Source organism: Canis lupus, chromosome 22, assembly GCF_003254725.2.
Source record: "Canis lupus dingo isolate Sandy chromosome 22, ASM325472v2, whole genome shotgun sequence".
In the NCBI taxonomy this organism is placed as follows: domain Eukaryota; kingdom Metazoa; phylum Chordata; class Mammalia; order Carnivora; family Canidae; genus Canis; species Canis lupus.
Window position 1 is genome coordinate 40,284,434 of NC_064264.1, and position 14,506 is coordinate 40,298,939.

A 14,506-nucleotide genomic window follows, 5' to 3' on the forward strand; every position below is an offset into this window, starting at 1 on the left:
CCAAATCTCATCTAGGAAAACAGGTGTTCTGCCTTTCCATGAAGAGTTTTCAAGGCTGTATCAGGTACTTCACTATTGGTAAATCTGATAAGAAATTCATATGGCGAAGTACATTTTCCTAATCTGATTCATAGCAATCAAATTCTTGATAATTTTCTCCTCATGTAGATACCCTAAAATGACATAATTTGCTATCAGAACAACATGGGCATGTGGTTCATATATCATTCTCTTAAGAAACACTTTTATTTTACTTTCATATATATAACAAATAGGATAACATAAGGATCTCTCTCTCTCTCTCTCACTCAGGAAGAAATAAAAAACTAGACTTCCTGCAGAGTAATGGTCTAATAAGTAAGAGTAAAGGTAAGGGTACCTGGGTGGATCAGCTGGTTAAGCATATGACTGTTGATTTCAGCTCAGATCATGACCTCAGGGTCATGATCTCAGGGATCTGAGATGGAGCCCAGCATTCGACTCCATGCTCAGTGGGGTATCATCCTGAGATTCACTTTCTCTCTCTGCCCTTCCCCCTTAATGTCTGAGGATATTTTTATTATGAAAATAATTATAATATTCCCTCAAGAGATGGAGGTGGGGTGTGTAGTACCAGTACTGGTACTGGTGTGTAGGTGGGGTATCTGGTGTGTAGAGGCCATGGATGCTTCAAAACATTCTATAATGCACAAGACAGCTCCCTACAAACACAAACTATCCAATCCAAAATGCCAATAATAAGATTAAGAAACTCTGCTATTCTAGGTAAACCCACACCTAGTTTAGGTTCAACCTGTACCCAATTATCTCAATAAAACCAGAATTGGTAAAATCTCTTCATACTGTATGATATAATATGAGATATGATACATATGATGTGCTGGGTTAATAATGTCCCCCCAAAATCCATATCCACTGGAAACTATTTGTAAATAGTCTTTTCAAATGTAATCAAGTTAAGATTAGGTCATGCTGAATTACTGTGGGTCCTAAAGTCAATGATTGGTATCCTTTTAAAGAGAGAGAATTTTAGAGAGAGACAGAGGAAAGACATACACAGATGGAAGAAGCCATGTGATGACACAGGCAGAAATTGGAGTGATGCAGATGCAAGCTAGAACACCAATATTTACTGGTGACCACCACAGGCTCGGAAGAGAGAAGAAAGAGTTCTTCCCTGGAGACTTCAGAAGAAAGATAACCCTGCTGCCATCTTGATATCAGAATCTAGCATCCGGAACTTTGAGAGAGTAACTTCCCATTTTTTTAAACAGAAACCCAGTTTGTGATACACTTATGGCAGCTCTGGAAAATTAATATATATGGTATGATATATAATATGATATATGACATAATTGCATTGCATATATCATGGTTAGAATTTCTTGATGCTGAGTTTAGGGGAAACAAGGCTCCATGATTCTTTCTCATCACCACTGTAGCCGAACATTCCGATTGAAATATGTATTTTGTTAGACCCACAACACATATAAATCATTATAAAACTTCTTAAAATGTGGCTCGCATTACTATTTTGCATTAAGAAAGAGCAATACTTAAAGAAGAAAGTATCCTCAGTAAATAGACTATTACAGAAACCAATTAGAATTTATTGTCTTTTAGAAATCAACATGTAGAATGGCTTAGACCTTTGTAAGATTTCTACAGATATTTTTTAATGTTTTTTTTTAACGATTTTATTTATTTATTCATGAGAGACACACAGAGAGAGAGAGAGAGGCAGAGACACAGGCAGAGGGAGAAGCAGGCTCCATGCAGGAAGCCCGATGTGGGACTCGATCTCGGGTCTCCAGGATCATGCCTTGGGCTGCAGGCGGCGCTAAATCGCTGTGCCACCAGGGCTGCCCTCTACAGATATTTTAACAGAAGAAGAGATTATCTATGCTATCTGCTTTTTAAAGGTATACTTTCTGTCTAAATTAATATAATTTTATGCAAATTATTTTAAATTATGATTTTTTTGCATTTTTTTGTTTTTGTTTGTTTTTAATAAATTTATTTTTATTGGTGTTCAATTTGTCAACTTACAGAAAAACACCCAGTGCTCATCCCATCAATTATGATTTGAAAGATCAATTTTTCCTGTCAATTTTTTTAATGTGAAAAGAAGAACTGATATTTTCTTTAGTTCTAAACTTTATTTAAATGTACAACAGAGCCACTTGAATGGTACAGTTGGTTGAGTGTCTGACTCGTGGTTTCGGCTTAGGTCATGATCTCATGGTTGTGGGATCGAGCCTGACATCTGGCTTCATGCTCAGCATGGAGTCTACTTGAGATTCTCTCTCCCTCTCCCCCACCCTCTTGTGCTCTCTCTCTGAAATAAATAAATCATAAATAATAATAATAATTGACAAAAAGCCAGTAAATTATAGTTACCTACTATGCTTCAAAAGATTTGCATGGAAAATACTGCAATACAATTGGTTTTATACAGTTTGATAATCACTGATAATCCAATATAAATAAATTTAAAGTACTATTAAATAGAAACAAGACTAAGAACATCTTTAGTCTATACCTACATGATATCAAAGAAATGCATTGACAAATGAATTATTTATTGAAACAGTTTTTCGAGTCATGAAATTTTAGAGTCCCCAAAATGGTTATTTCATTTGTATTACACAAATTGGATGTTACTTATACTATACGGGGTTGTAGATAGGATTTGAAATTTCAGAATATTCTAGTGGTTATTGATTGGATATTTAAATATCACTAAAGTGACTGTATGTTATTGTTAATATTGATCATTTAGATAATCTTATATCAAAACTATACTGCAGTGAAAATCTATAATGATTATTCATCTAGATAAAGAGATGTAGGCATAAATATATTGGTTTATTAATTGCTTTTTTTGCTTTTTTATTATTCTATTTTAATCCTAAGTATTTAATAAAAACTCTTCAGTTTATAAATACATTACTCTATGGAACATTACTTAATTCTAGTCTGAATAAAACCATAATAGAACATTCATATTTAGGCATTTAAAATACTATTACTGATCTGCAGAGGACTCCTAATTAAAGTAAATCAATATTAATAAATTGAGAGAGTGAGAGAGAGCACAAGCAGGAGCAGAGGAAGAGGAAGAAGCAGACTCCCCACTGAGCATGGAGCCCAATGTGGGGTCCAATCCTGGGACCCTGAAATCATGACCTGAGCTGAGGGCAGATGCTTAATGGACTAAGCCACCCAGGCACCCTTAAAACAAAATATTTTATACATCTTTGTAAATATTGCCTATTGGTTTGTATATAGGAAGTTTCTTGATAATTTAAAAGTGAAATTTCTTCCCTTTCTACATTCTAGTGCTAGTTTTTCCATGGGTATCAAATTGGAAAACTTTCATGAGTTTGATACCTCTGGTATGCTTGGCAGGAAATAATGCCTACATTTTCACTCTTCAACCATATAGAACCACAATGACTATCTCATCTTTTAGAAACCATGAAGGAGGACTGGAGTTATTGATAATTAACTCTAAAATGTTAAGGACTATTTTATGGAATGATGTAAGAAACATTGCAAATGGCTTTTATAAATTATCAAAACTAAGGAACAATGTTTTTGGCACTTCAATCAACCTAATCAAATTAATAAAACTGTTTCTACATCAGTTTATTTAATTCATGTCATTTTCGTTGGAGAAAAATTGGCTGCTAGAGTGAAATAACTAGGAACCATAACCAAAGGAAAATATGCTTATTAATTAATAAAGTTTCTTAAGTTTGTATCTATACTTCTAAACCATTTGATTTTTATTTTTGATATCCCTGCAACTGTATCCCCATGATGCTCAAGCCCACGTCTGCATTATTCTTCATCATAATCTCAGGGCTTTTAACAGGGCCTGGTACATGGTCAGTCAGTAAAAGTATGCTGAGTGGATAGACTCAGGCTTAGAGTTGTGATGATTTTATAATGCCTTATATGTATAATATGCCAAGAAAAGCTTGGAGTAATAACTATTGCTATACCTTTTGCAACAAACATGAAGTGAGAACATACCCAAGAGTATATTAAACGATTTTTGTAAGCTTCACTAATCATTAAAAAAAAAAAAAGTTGTGGGATCCTTGGGTGGCTCAGCGGTTTAACACCTGGCCCAGGGTGTGATCCTGGAGTCCCAGGATAGAGTCCCACATCGGGCTCCCTGCATGGAGCCTGCTTCTCCCTCTGCCTGTGCCTCTGTCTCTCTCTTTGTGTCTTTCATGAATAAATAAATAAAATCCTTAATAAAAAAAAAAGCTATCCATATTTTGTTAAATCTAAAGTCAAAATCTCCTTATTAAGTAATATTAAAGGGAGGCAAAAAAATTGACAATAACATTTTGAGGAGATAATATCATCAGGCATTACGTGAAATAATGGAGAAAACGTACAAAATAAAGTTGCGATTCAGAGGAAAAGTGATAGAGAAATGAATAGAATATATTTGTCTGTTTGAAAATAGAAAATGCTTCTCAAAATTAATCTCAAGATGAAAATATTCATTATTATCCAATTGTTAGATACTACAGATAATTTCCAAGTATAAAATAATTATTTAAGAAAACAAATGCAAAATACATTTAAAAATTTAACTGAGGGGATCCCTGGGTGGCTCAGAGGTTTAGCGCCTGCCTTCAGCCCAGGGCGTGATCTTGGAGTCCCGGGATCGAGTCCCAAGTCGGGCTCCTGTCATGGAGCCTGCTTCTCCCTCTGCCTCTCTCTCTCTCTCTCTCTGTCTGTCTCTCATGCATAAATAAATAAAATCTTTAAAAATTTTAAAAAACTTAAAAAAATAAAAAATTTAACTGAAATCATTATGAGATTATTTTGAGAAGAAAAGAACTATTTTGGCTTTTCAAAAATCATTCAATCCTATGCATCTTTTGATATACCAACAACTTTTTCTTAGTTTCTAAATGGTGTCTTACCTATTCTCAGTTTAAGTTGATTATTTCAGGGGTGCCTGGGTGGCTCAGTGGTTAAGCCTCTGCCTTCAGCTCAGGTCATGATCTCAGAGTTCTAAGATCAAGTGCTGAGTCAAGCTCCCTGATCAGCTAGGAGTCTGCTTCTCCCTCTGCTCTCTCTCTCTCAAATAAATAAATAAAATCTTTAAAAATAAATAAATATTAATATAAACTTACTGGTAATTTAATTTCTTCAGAAATAATAGGAGGACAATAGACAATGTCATAACATTGTTCACACTTTGAGACAGTTGCTTACTGAAGTTCTATTAAGAAAGAAAAAGATGATACCTTTGGTAAAGAAATGCAGAATAATAAATTTTAAGAATTACATGTGCTTTAAAGACATGTGGAATCACAGAGTTGTATTGCATATTTCTATACCTACAATTGACCTATTTTAGAATATGATGCAAATCCTAAGGTAATTATACTAGCAATAAATGTGGGTTTCAAAGAGATTTATATTAGCCATACATCAAGTAACTATTTACAGAAATAATCATCACACAGTGAATATGAGACTCATGCACAAACATATCTTATAAGAACTATTGTTGATCAACTGGCCAGATCAAAACATATTTCTAATGATGTGCCATAGAGCTATATTATTTTCTAAATTTGATTCACTAGCCACCATAATTCATCTACAATATATAAAATACTTTGCTGTATGAATAACATTTCAAAATATAGAATTGAGCCTTTTACAAATTATTGAATTAGTGATAGTCATGATAACATATAATACATAATATATTTTAATAAATGTTTATTGAATTGCATTGACCTTTGCCTATAGTAATACAAGAGACATCTTGGCAATCTTCTGCTATTTTGCATACAAGAATGCTAAATGTAATAATACTCATGCTTGTTTATATTATTAGAAACCCAGAAAGACAATTATCCCATTGTGGATGGGAACAAAGTTCACAGGTCCAGGCAGTGACACAAATGCTGAGGCTGCCAGCTACCAAGGGGCTTATAAACCAATGGTAATTGCCTAGAAATTTAGTGTTTTGTCCTGAGTAGAGTGGGAATTTGGATCCAGGACCACCTCATATATGTCAAGTTCCAATGAAAGCTTATCTCTCAAAAAACAAGTGAATTAAAAAAAAAAAAATCCTACCACAGAGGCAGAAGAGCAAGAGAAATTTTCTGTTTCATTCCTGGCTCTGAGTGTAGATTTAAACAAACAAAAGACTCCCTTGAAAATTGGTTAATAGTAGCTAGTTTTCAAATAATTTGGTTGTTGATTCTCAAGGAATCTCAAAAACTACATGCTTTTTGAAACTTAAAATAAAAATGAGACTATAATATTCTTAGGTAATTGATATAAGCAAACATAAATCCCTCTAAAATAAATGCTCCCTCAACATGGCTCTCAAACATTTCCATGAGAATTCCAGGAAATGTGAATTTGTAGTAATAATTAATTTAAAAAAAATCTACACAAAATGCAGAAGTAAGTAAACAAATGTAGGAGAATTTAAGGAAAACCAGAAGCAGATAAATGAACATATCATCTAATGAAATTACCAAATACAGAACAATTAAGGAAGTTTATCATGGATATAGAAATTAAAGAGGCAGTGAAAGACTGAAGAAAGGTGCAAGATTTTGAGATTAAAAAGGTTAGAGAGGGGGCATATTCTGGGTGGTTCAGTGGTAGAGTATCTGCCTTTGGTTCAGTGCTTCAGTGGTAGAGTATCTGCCTTTGGCAAGAGTAACAAATCCTTGTTTAGACAGAGTTTAGAAAAGCAAGAGTAAAGTAAGGAATATACGTAAAACATTTTGTATGAACTAGAACTAGGATAGGTCTGCTTGTATGCTAGATTCCATTTATTTATTTATTTATTTATTTATTTATTTATTTATTTATTTATTGGTTTAGAAGAGTCAACCACTGATTTGTTTTAGAATATGCTAAATGAACTACACTTATTAAGGTGTGGAGGGTAAACACTAAAATAACAGAAACTTGTATATCTTTTAAATTAGAGGCTGTAGGGGCACCTGGGTGGTTCAGTAAGTTAAGTGTCTGACTCTTGAATTTGGCTTAGTTCATTATCTCAGGGCCATGGGATTGAGCTCCATGTCAGGTTTCCCAGTCAGTGCGAGTCTGCTTGAGATTCTCTCTCTCCCTCTCTCTCTGCCTCTCCTCCTTCTCTCTCTCCCTCTCTTTCTCTCTCTCAAATAAATAAATAAATCTTTAAACATAAGTTAATGGCTGTAGAAAAAGGAAATGAAGAAAATTATAAAATAATTAAAAGGAGGAAGAAACTTGTGTTGGAAGAAATAAAAGAGGAGATAAATAGAAAGCAGAGAACCAGGTGATAGGAAAATATTCAAATATGTCATATTCACAAGATGATTAAATGAATTCAATGAGATTTAGGTTGGATTAAAAATACGAGATACAGGGCAGCCTGGGTGGCTCAGCGGTTTAGTGCTGCCTTCAGCCCAGGGTGTGATCCTGGAGACCAGGATCAAGTCCCACATCAGGCTCCATGCATAGAGCCTGCTTCTCCCTTTGCCTGTGTCTCTGCCTCTATCTCTCTCTCTCTCTCTGTCTCTCATGAGTAAATAAATAAAATCTTAAAAAAAAAAAAAGAAACTAAATACAGTGTAAAAGAGGAACACCAATGAATAGGTAGAAAGAAAAGGAATAGCATATGAGCTTGCTGGGACTTCCATAATAAAGTCCCAAAGACTAGCTGTCTTAAACAACAAAACTTTATATTCTCACATTTATAGAGGCTAGAAGTTCAAAATTAAGGTGTTGGAATGGTCGTTTTTTTTTGTTGTTGTTGTTGTTTTTTTGTTTTGTTTTGTTTTGTTTTGTTTTCTGAGGACCACAGGGAAGGATGTGTTCCAGGCCTCTCTCCTTACATTAATAGATGGCCATCATCTTCCTGTGTCTTCATATCAGCTTTTCTCTGTACATATCTCTGTAATAAAGACACTAGTCTCATTGGGTTAAGGCCCACTCTAATGACCTCATTTTATTTAAATTAAATTAATTTAATTACTTCTTTAAGTAATTAAAAAAACAACACAGTCACATTCTGAGGTACTTAGGGTTAAAACTTTAACATTAAATTTAAGGGACATGAGTTAGCCAATAACATATTATAGACTATATACATTGATATACTGCAGAAATACTAATAAAAATGAGTTCTATAGTTACATTGTAGGAAAAGAAGATAACACTTTAGACAAACTATATTTCAAATGATAAAGGGGTTAACTATATTATGATTTAAGACTCACTTCAGAATAAGATATAATAATGTTTCAATTGTATGCACCTACTAAAATTCTTTCAAATTACGAGAACACAAAAAGAAATCAGTAAATTTACCATAATACCCTGAGTTTTTAAAATACCCCTTCCAATCATTCATTAATCAAGCAGACAAAATATCAGTAAGACTATAGAAAAATTTAATCTCACAATTAACAAAATTTAATGGACTGAGCTCCTAACAGTTAATGACAATATATATTTTCTCAAATACATCTGAAACAGTTCTATCCACTAACAAATCTTTATACTATAAATCAATGTTTGACAAATTTTTGATGAGTTGGATCATATGAAACACATATTTTGGCCATGAAACAATGATACTAAACATATCAAGAGATAAGAGACTATTATAAATTAATAAAATGTTAATTAACCCATAGATGAATAAAGAAATCAAAAGGGAAACTAGAAACTGGTTTTATAGCATTGAAATAAATACAACAAAAATACTACATATCAAAACTTTTATATAAAATATATGTATATATGCAAAATATGTCTTTATATTAATTATATAGATAGAGCCACAATCATTGGTATTCTAAAATCTAAAATGCTCTGTTTTTATTGATTTTGACACCAAAAATGTCGTAAAAAACTGGTCTTTTTTTTTTTTTTTTTAAACTGGTCTTTAATTTTATTTGAATTCTATGTTTCAATTCATCTTCAAAAATTTCTTTACCAAATTATGTCTTACAGTTTTTCAATTTGTAATTCTGAATACTATGTACTTCCTACATTTAAAAGACCTATATATGCTCTGTGTTTCTAACAGCTAGTTTAACTAATAAAGAAAATAGCTTAATAACTTACAATGAGCTTTGGCTCTAACTCAATACCCAGTTTCATTCCTTGTTTCAGAAGTCATTGTATCTGTCCATGCCCATGGCATGTCCATATTCTCTTGTGTATTTTATTTTTATCTCGCTGTCTTTATTTACAATCTAATGTCTCTGCCACCTTGAGACAGTTATTTTAATGTGCTTAGGATTATTATTTCCTCATTCTGTTTTCACTTAATTTGTTCAATTTCCCTCTTCTAACTTCTTAAATTAAATGTACATTTTTTTTAGTCAGTTATTGTCCTCTTTGGATAAAGGTAATAACAAACACACTATATTTTGAGTATTTCCTAAACGATGTATCACCAGACATTTTATTATTGCTATTTTTATTACTGACATTATTTTATTATTATAAATTGTTAAAATAGATTTATTATGGCTTCATTTTAAGTATTAGCTTTTTTGCCTGAGATTTTTATAGAGTATATAATTTAGGTCTCAAGTATAAGGATTGTTATTAGCTATGCTTCCAATTATGATTTATAAATTCATTTGTGGTCAAAAGAACACAATCTATATAATGTTGATTCCTGAAATGTATTTAGAATATCATTATAAACTTGTAAGTAGTTAACTTTATACATTTTTGATGTGAGGCTAAATAAATTTACATTATTTGTAGCATGTAAAGGCAAAACACATAGACACACATTTAAAATTAATATAAAAATTGAGATTAATATGTTTGTGTATAAATTCCATTTCATTACTTTGTTCTTCAAATTCTCTGTGTCTGTGTCTCTCTCACTTATGTCCAGATATTTTTTTGTCTCCCTTGGACATGTATGTTAAAATATCTTACTACAAATTTGATTTATGTACCTCTACCCCTTGTTCTTCTTGCTGTTGCTTTATGTACTTTGAAATCAAGTTGTTAGATACATATGTCTGTATTTTTAAAAAAATTTACCAGTGTTTTTATTTTTATTTATTTATTTTTATTTTTATTTATTTATGATAGTCAGAGAGAGAGAGAGAGAGAGAGAGAGAGAGGCAGAGACATAGGCAGAGGGAGAAGCAGGCTCCATGCACTGGGAGCCTGACGTGGGATTCGATCCCGGGTCTCCAGGATCGCGCCCTGGGCCAAAGGCAGGCGCCAAACCACTGCGCCACCCAGGAATCCCTACCAGTGTTTTTATACTTGAATTTATAGCATTTCTCTTTATCAAAGTATGATTTTTCAGTGTGTGTGTAGGTGTGTGTGTGTGTGTGTGTATTTAAAAACTTGTTTTCATGGCATTTTTTCTTTGTTTATATTTTTCTACTGTGAAATTTCCATTCCTGTATTTTTTATGATTTCTTTTTTGAGGTGAAATTCCCATAACTAAAATTAAGTTTTAAAGTGACCAATTCAGTTATATTCAGTATATTCACAAAGTTGAACAGCAACTAAAGCTTTCTACTTCGAAAAAAAATTTCGTCAACACAAAGGAAATCCCATATTCATTTAAAGCAATTACTCTCCATTATCTCTTTCTAAGCGCCTGGCAACCACCAATTTGCTTTCTGCCTCTATGGATTTACCTATTGTAGATACTTCATGTAAGTGGATGATATAATATGTAGCTCATTGTTTCTTTTACTTTTTTAATATTTTGTTTATTTATTTGAAAGAGAGAGAGAGAGAGCACTGGGAAGTGGCAGAGGGTGAGGGAGAAGCAGGCTCCCTGCAGGGCAAGGACTCTGACACGGAGCTCATACCAGGACCCTGGGATCACCAGCTGAAGAGAAGGCAGATACTTAACCAACTGAGCTACTCAGGCACCCTGTAGTTCATTGTTTCTGACTCCTTTCACCAAACACAATGTTTCAAGGTTCGTGCATGTGGTATATCATGTCTTAGTATTTTTTTTTAAATTTTTTTTTATTTATGATAGTCACAGAGAGAGAGAGAGAGACAGAGACAGAGAGACAGAGACACAGGCAGAGGGAGAAGCAGGCTCCATGCACCGGGACCCCGATGTGGGATTCCAGGATCGCGCCCTGGGCCAAAGGCAGGCGCCAAACCGCTGCGCCACCCAGGGATCCCCTTGTCTTAGTATTTAATTTCATTTTATGGCTGAATAATATTCCAATGTATGTATATTCCATAGTTTATTATTCATTCATCTGTTGATAAACATTTTGGTTGATTCCATCTTTTTATTACAGTGAGCAATGATGCTCTGATCATGCATGTACATAAGCTGGTTTGCCTATTCCCTTTCTTTTTGTATTTGTATGTACACCTAGGAGTGAAATGGCTGGATCATTTGATAATTCTATGTTTAACTATTTCAGGTACTGCCAAATAATTTTCTATAACCATTGAACCATTTTACATTTCCATCAGCAATATAAAAGGTTTCTAATTTCATGTTTTCACCAATGTTTACTGTTTTCCATTCCAACTGTTGCCATACTACTGGATGTGAATGAAATATTCTTGTCCTTTTGATTTGTATTTTCCTAATGACTAATGATGTTAAGCATTTTTTTAAAGATTCTATTTGTTTATTTTTGAGACACACACACACACACACACACACACACACAGAAGGGAGAGAGAAAGAGAAGGGAACCCAATGTGGGACTCAAACCCTGGACTCCAGAATCACTCCTTGAGCCAAAGGCAGATGCTCAACTGCTGAGCCACCAAGGTGTCCCAAGATCCAAGTTTGGTATACATTCCTTCTAATATTCTTTTTCAGTCATTTAATATTTTTTGTACCTGTAGGGCTTATTTTTATTTAATGTTTTTTTTTTTTTAGTTTCAGGTGTACATTACAGTGATTCAACAATTCTGTACATTACTCAGTGCTCATCACAATGTGTACTCTTAATTCCCTTCACCTATTTCACCCATCTCCCCAACTAATTTCCTTGTTATAACCACCAATTTGTTCTCTGTACTTGAGTGTGTTGTTTTTTTTCTGTTTTCTTTTTTTCTGTGTTTGCTGTTTCTTAAATTCCACATATGAGTGAAATCATGTGATATTTGTCTTTCTCTGACTGACTTATTTCATTTAGCATTATATCCTCTAGATCCATCCAAGTTTTTTCAAATGGCAAGTTCTCATTTCTTTTTATGGGTGAGCAATATTCCAGTATGTGTGTGTGTGTGTGTATGCATATGTATTCTGTGTGTATATAAAAATATATATGTATAGGTTTATGTATGTATATATATATATATATACATATAATTGGGTGGCTTACATATTTTAGCTATTGTAAATAATGTTGCAGTAAACATATATATATATATATTCTTTTAAATTGGTGTTTTTGTATTCTTTGGGTAAATATCCAGTAGTGGTGTTATAGAGTCTTATGGTAGTGCTATTTTTAACCCACTGAATCTGTTTCTATGTGTTCGGAAAGTCAGTTATGTCTCTGCTTTTAAAAATAGCAACCTTATTGAGAAGTGACCCTATAATGCTCTGCAATGCAGTGTCCTCTATTAACCAGAACCTGGAGCTTCAGGGGTGTCTCCTGTGATACGTGAACCCCCTTATTGTAGCTAACCCATGTTTGCCTTTAGTTCAGTCATCTGTAATGGCTCTCTTTGCCTATTGGGGGCATTTTTTTTCTTTGGTTCCTGTGTTGTTAGTGGGCTAGTCTGGGGCTACTTCTGCTTGAGTGGGGTTGGGCCAGGCATTTACCAGAACTCTAGTAGCACTGAATTGCATGGTGTTCTCCCTTTGTTGTCTCCTGAGAAGCTTTCATTGGTGGTCAGTCCTGCAGTCAGACTGGATCTAGGCTCCCTGCCCACTGCTGGGACTGCAGTGAACTGGTAGGTGGGGTTTTCTTTCCCTCTCCCTGGGGCAGGAGCCCCTTTGGGGTATGCTCAGCTGTCAGGGCTGCTTGCACACTTCCATGCCTGTGTCACTGCTTTGGATGAATTCCTGTCCTTTTCCTAAATTAATTTTTTTTCTATTCTGTTTTGTTTATTTGATTCTTGTTCCATTATTACTTGACTGGTATCGAACAAGGTTTAGCTAACATCTATTTCTTCTCTTTATTAAATATTTACTTGTCTTTGTTTCCTATTTAAATTTTTAATTCTTTCTTCAAAAAATCTTTTTATGTCTATACCTCTCTCTGTCTCTTGTTTTTTAAAATTATTTCTACTAAGGGTTTTCAGTATTGGTAAGTATCAGTAAACTTTTAAAACTTTACATTTATTGAAAGAATATTCATATAATATGCTCATGTTTTATTAATATATTAATTAGATAGAAAATCAGTAGTTCAAATTTTTTTCTATGAAAATTTAGAAAAGATCACTGTTTTCTTATCCCCTTGTCACTACTATGACACTGGTCAAAATCTGATTTTCTTTTTTCCTTTGAGATTCTATTAGCTTTAACAACTTTTGAAAATAACTCTTTCTTTGATGACCTTCTTATCATTCTATGTGCGGATTTTTAAATATTCTATTTGAAATTGTCATATTCCTTTCAATCAGAGGTGTTCTATGTTCTTATAATTCTTTAAAAGTCTGTATAATAATTTTTTTCTTTTTTTCTTTCTCATACATCTGGACTACCTCAATAGTAATCCTACACATCTAATATTTTTTGTTATATGTCACCTGTTCCTTTATTTTTCATGTGAATTTTATGAGTTCCTTTATTGAATTTCCAGTTTAGCTTATATATTTAAATTTAAATTTATTTAAATATAAATAAAAATTTTAAATATTTTTATATTTTTAGTTCTGTTATTTCTCCTTCTAGTGAATTATTTCAACTCATTATTTTTATCTAATATTTATGCTCAATCTTCTTTATAACCAGTTCTTACTTTCTCATTATGTTATTTCGAATATCATCTCTTTGAGGTATCATTCTTAATGTAATATTTTCTTGTGTTTCATCAAATCTAGTTTATTTAGTGTGTGTGTGTGTTTTTAATTCTGATGTCTTTTTCTTATTATAGTTTGATTCTTAAGTACCTATGATTTTGGATTTTGAACTTGTTTATCCTTGGAGGTACCACATACTTGGCTTGTAGTGTGTATAAGGTAGAAGGAGCAAGGCCAAGGCCTTACTCCTTCTGATAGTTTTAAAGTGTGAAGAAGGGGAGGCATTCTCCATGGCAGAGACTATAGTATTATGGTTGAGCTTGGCCATTCAGATCAAGAATTTTCTCTTCAGAAAATTCTGAATGTCAGAGAAATTGTCTTCACCTGTTTCATTAGCTTTTCTCCCTGTTTGTTTATAGTGTAACAGGGAGGAAGCTGTCAATCCCTGTTCTTTACCCCCACCCTAGATGTGACAACCCTGTTATATATCTGGCTCATGGTGATGTAATAATTACCTTAGAGGCATGTAACAGAGAACAGAAAGGCCGATCACAGCTGTCTT

The 14,506-nt window shown here is 33.3% G+C and overlaps 1 long non-coding RNA gene across 3 annotated transcripts in view; it reads right to left on the minus strand.

Moving 5' to 3' along the window:
* The window catches only part of LOC112656011 (uncharacterized), a 48,611-nt gene that overhangs the window by 18,839 nt on the left and 15,266 nt on the right, over positions 1-14,506 (minus strand). Inside the window, exon 1 of one of the 3 annotated variants that reach the window (XR_007404930.1) lies at positions 5,166-5,279. The exons of the other annotated variants lie outside the window; for them this stretch is intronic. This is a non-coding gene — a long non-coding RNA (uncharacterized LOC112656011). Of the gene's footprint in view, positions 1-5,165; positions 5,280-14,506 lie in introns of those variants that run through there. 3 annotated transcript variants of the gene reach the window in all.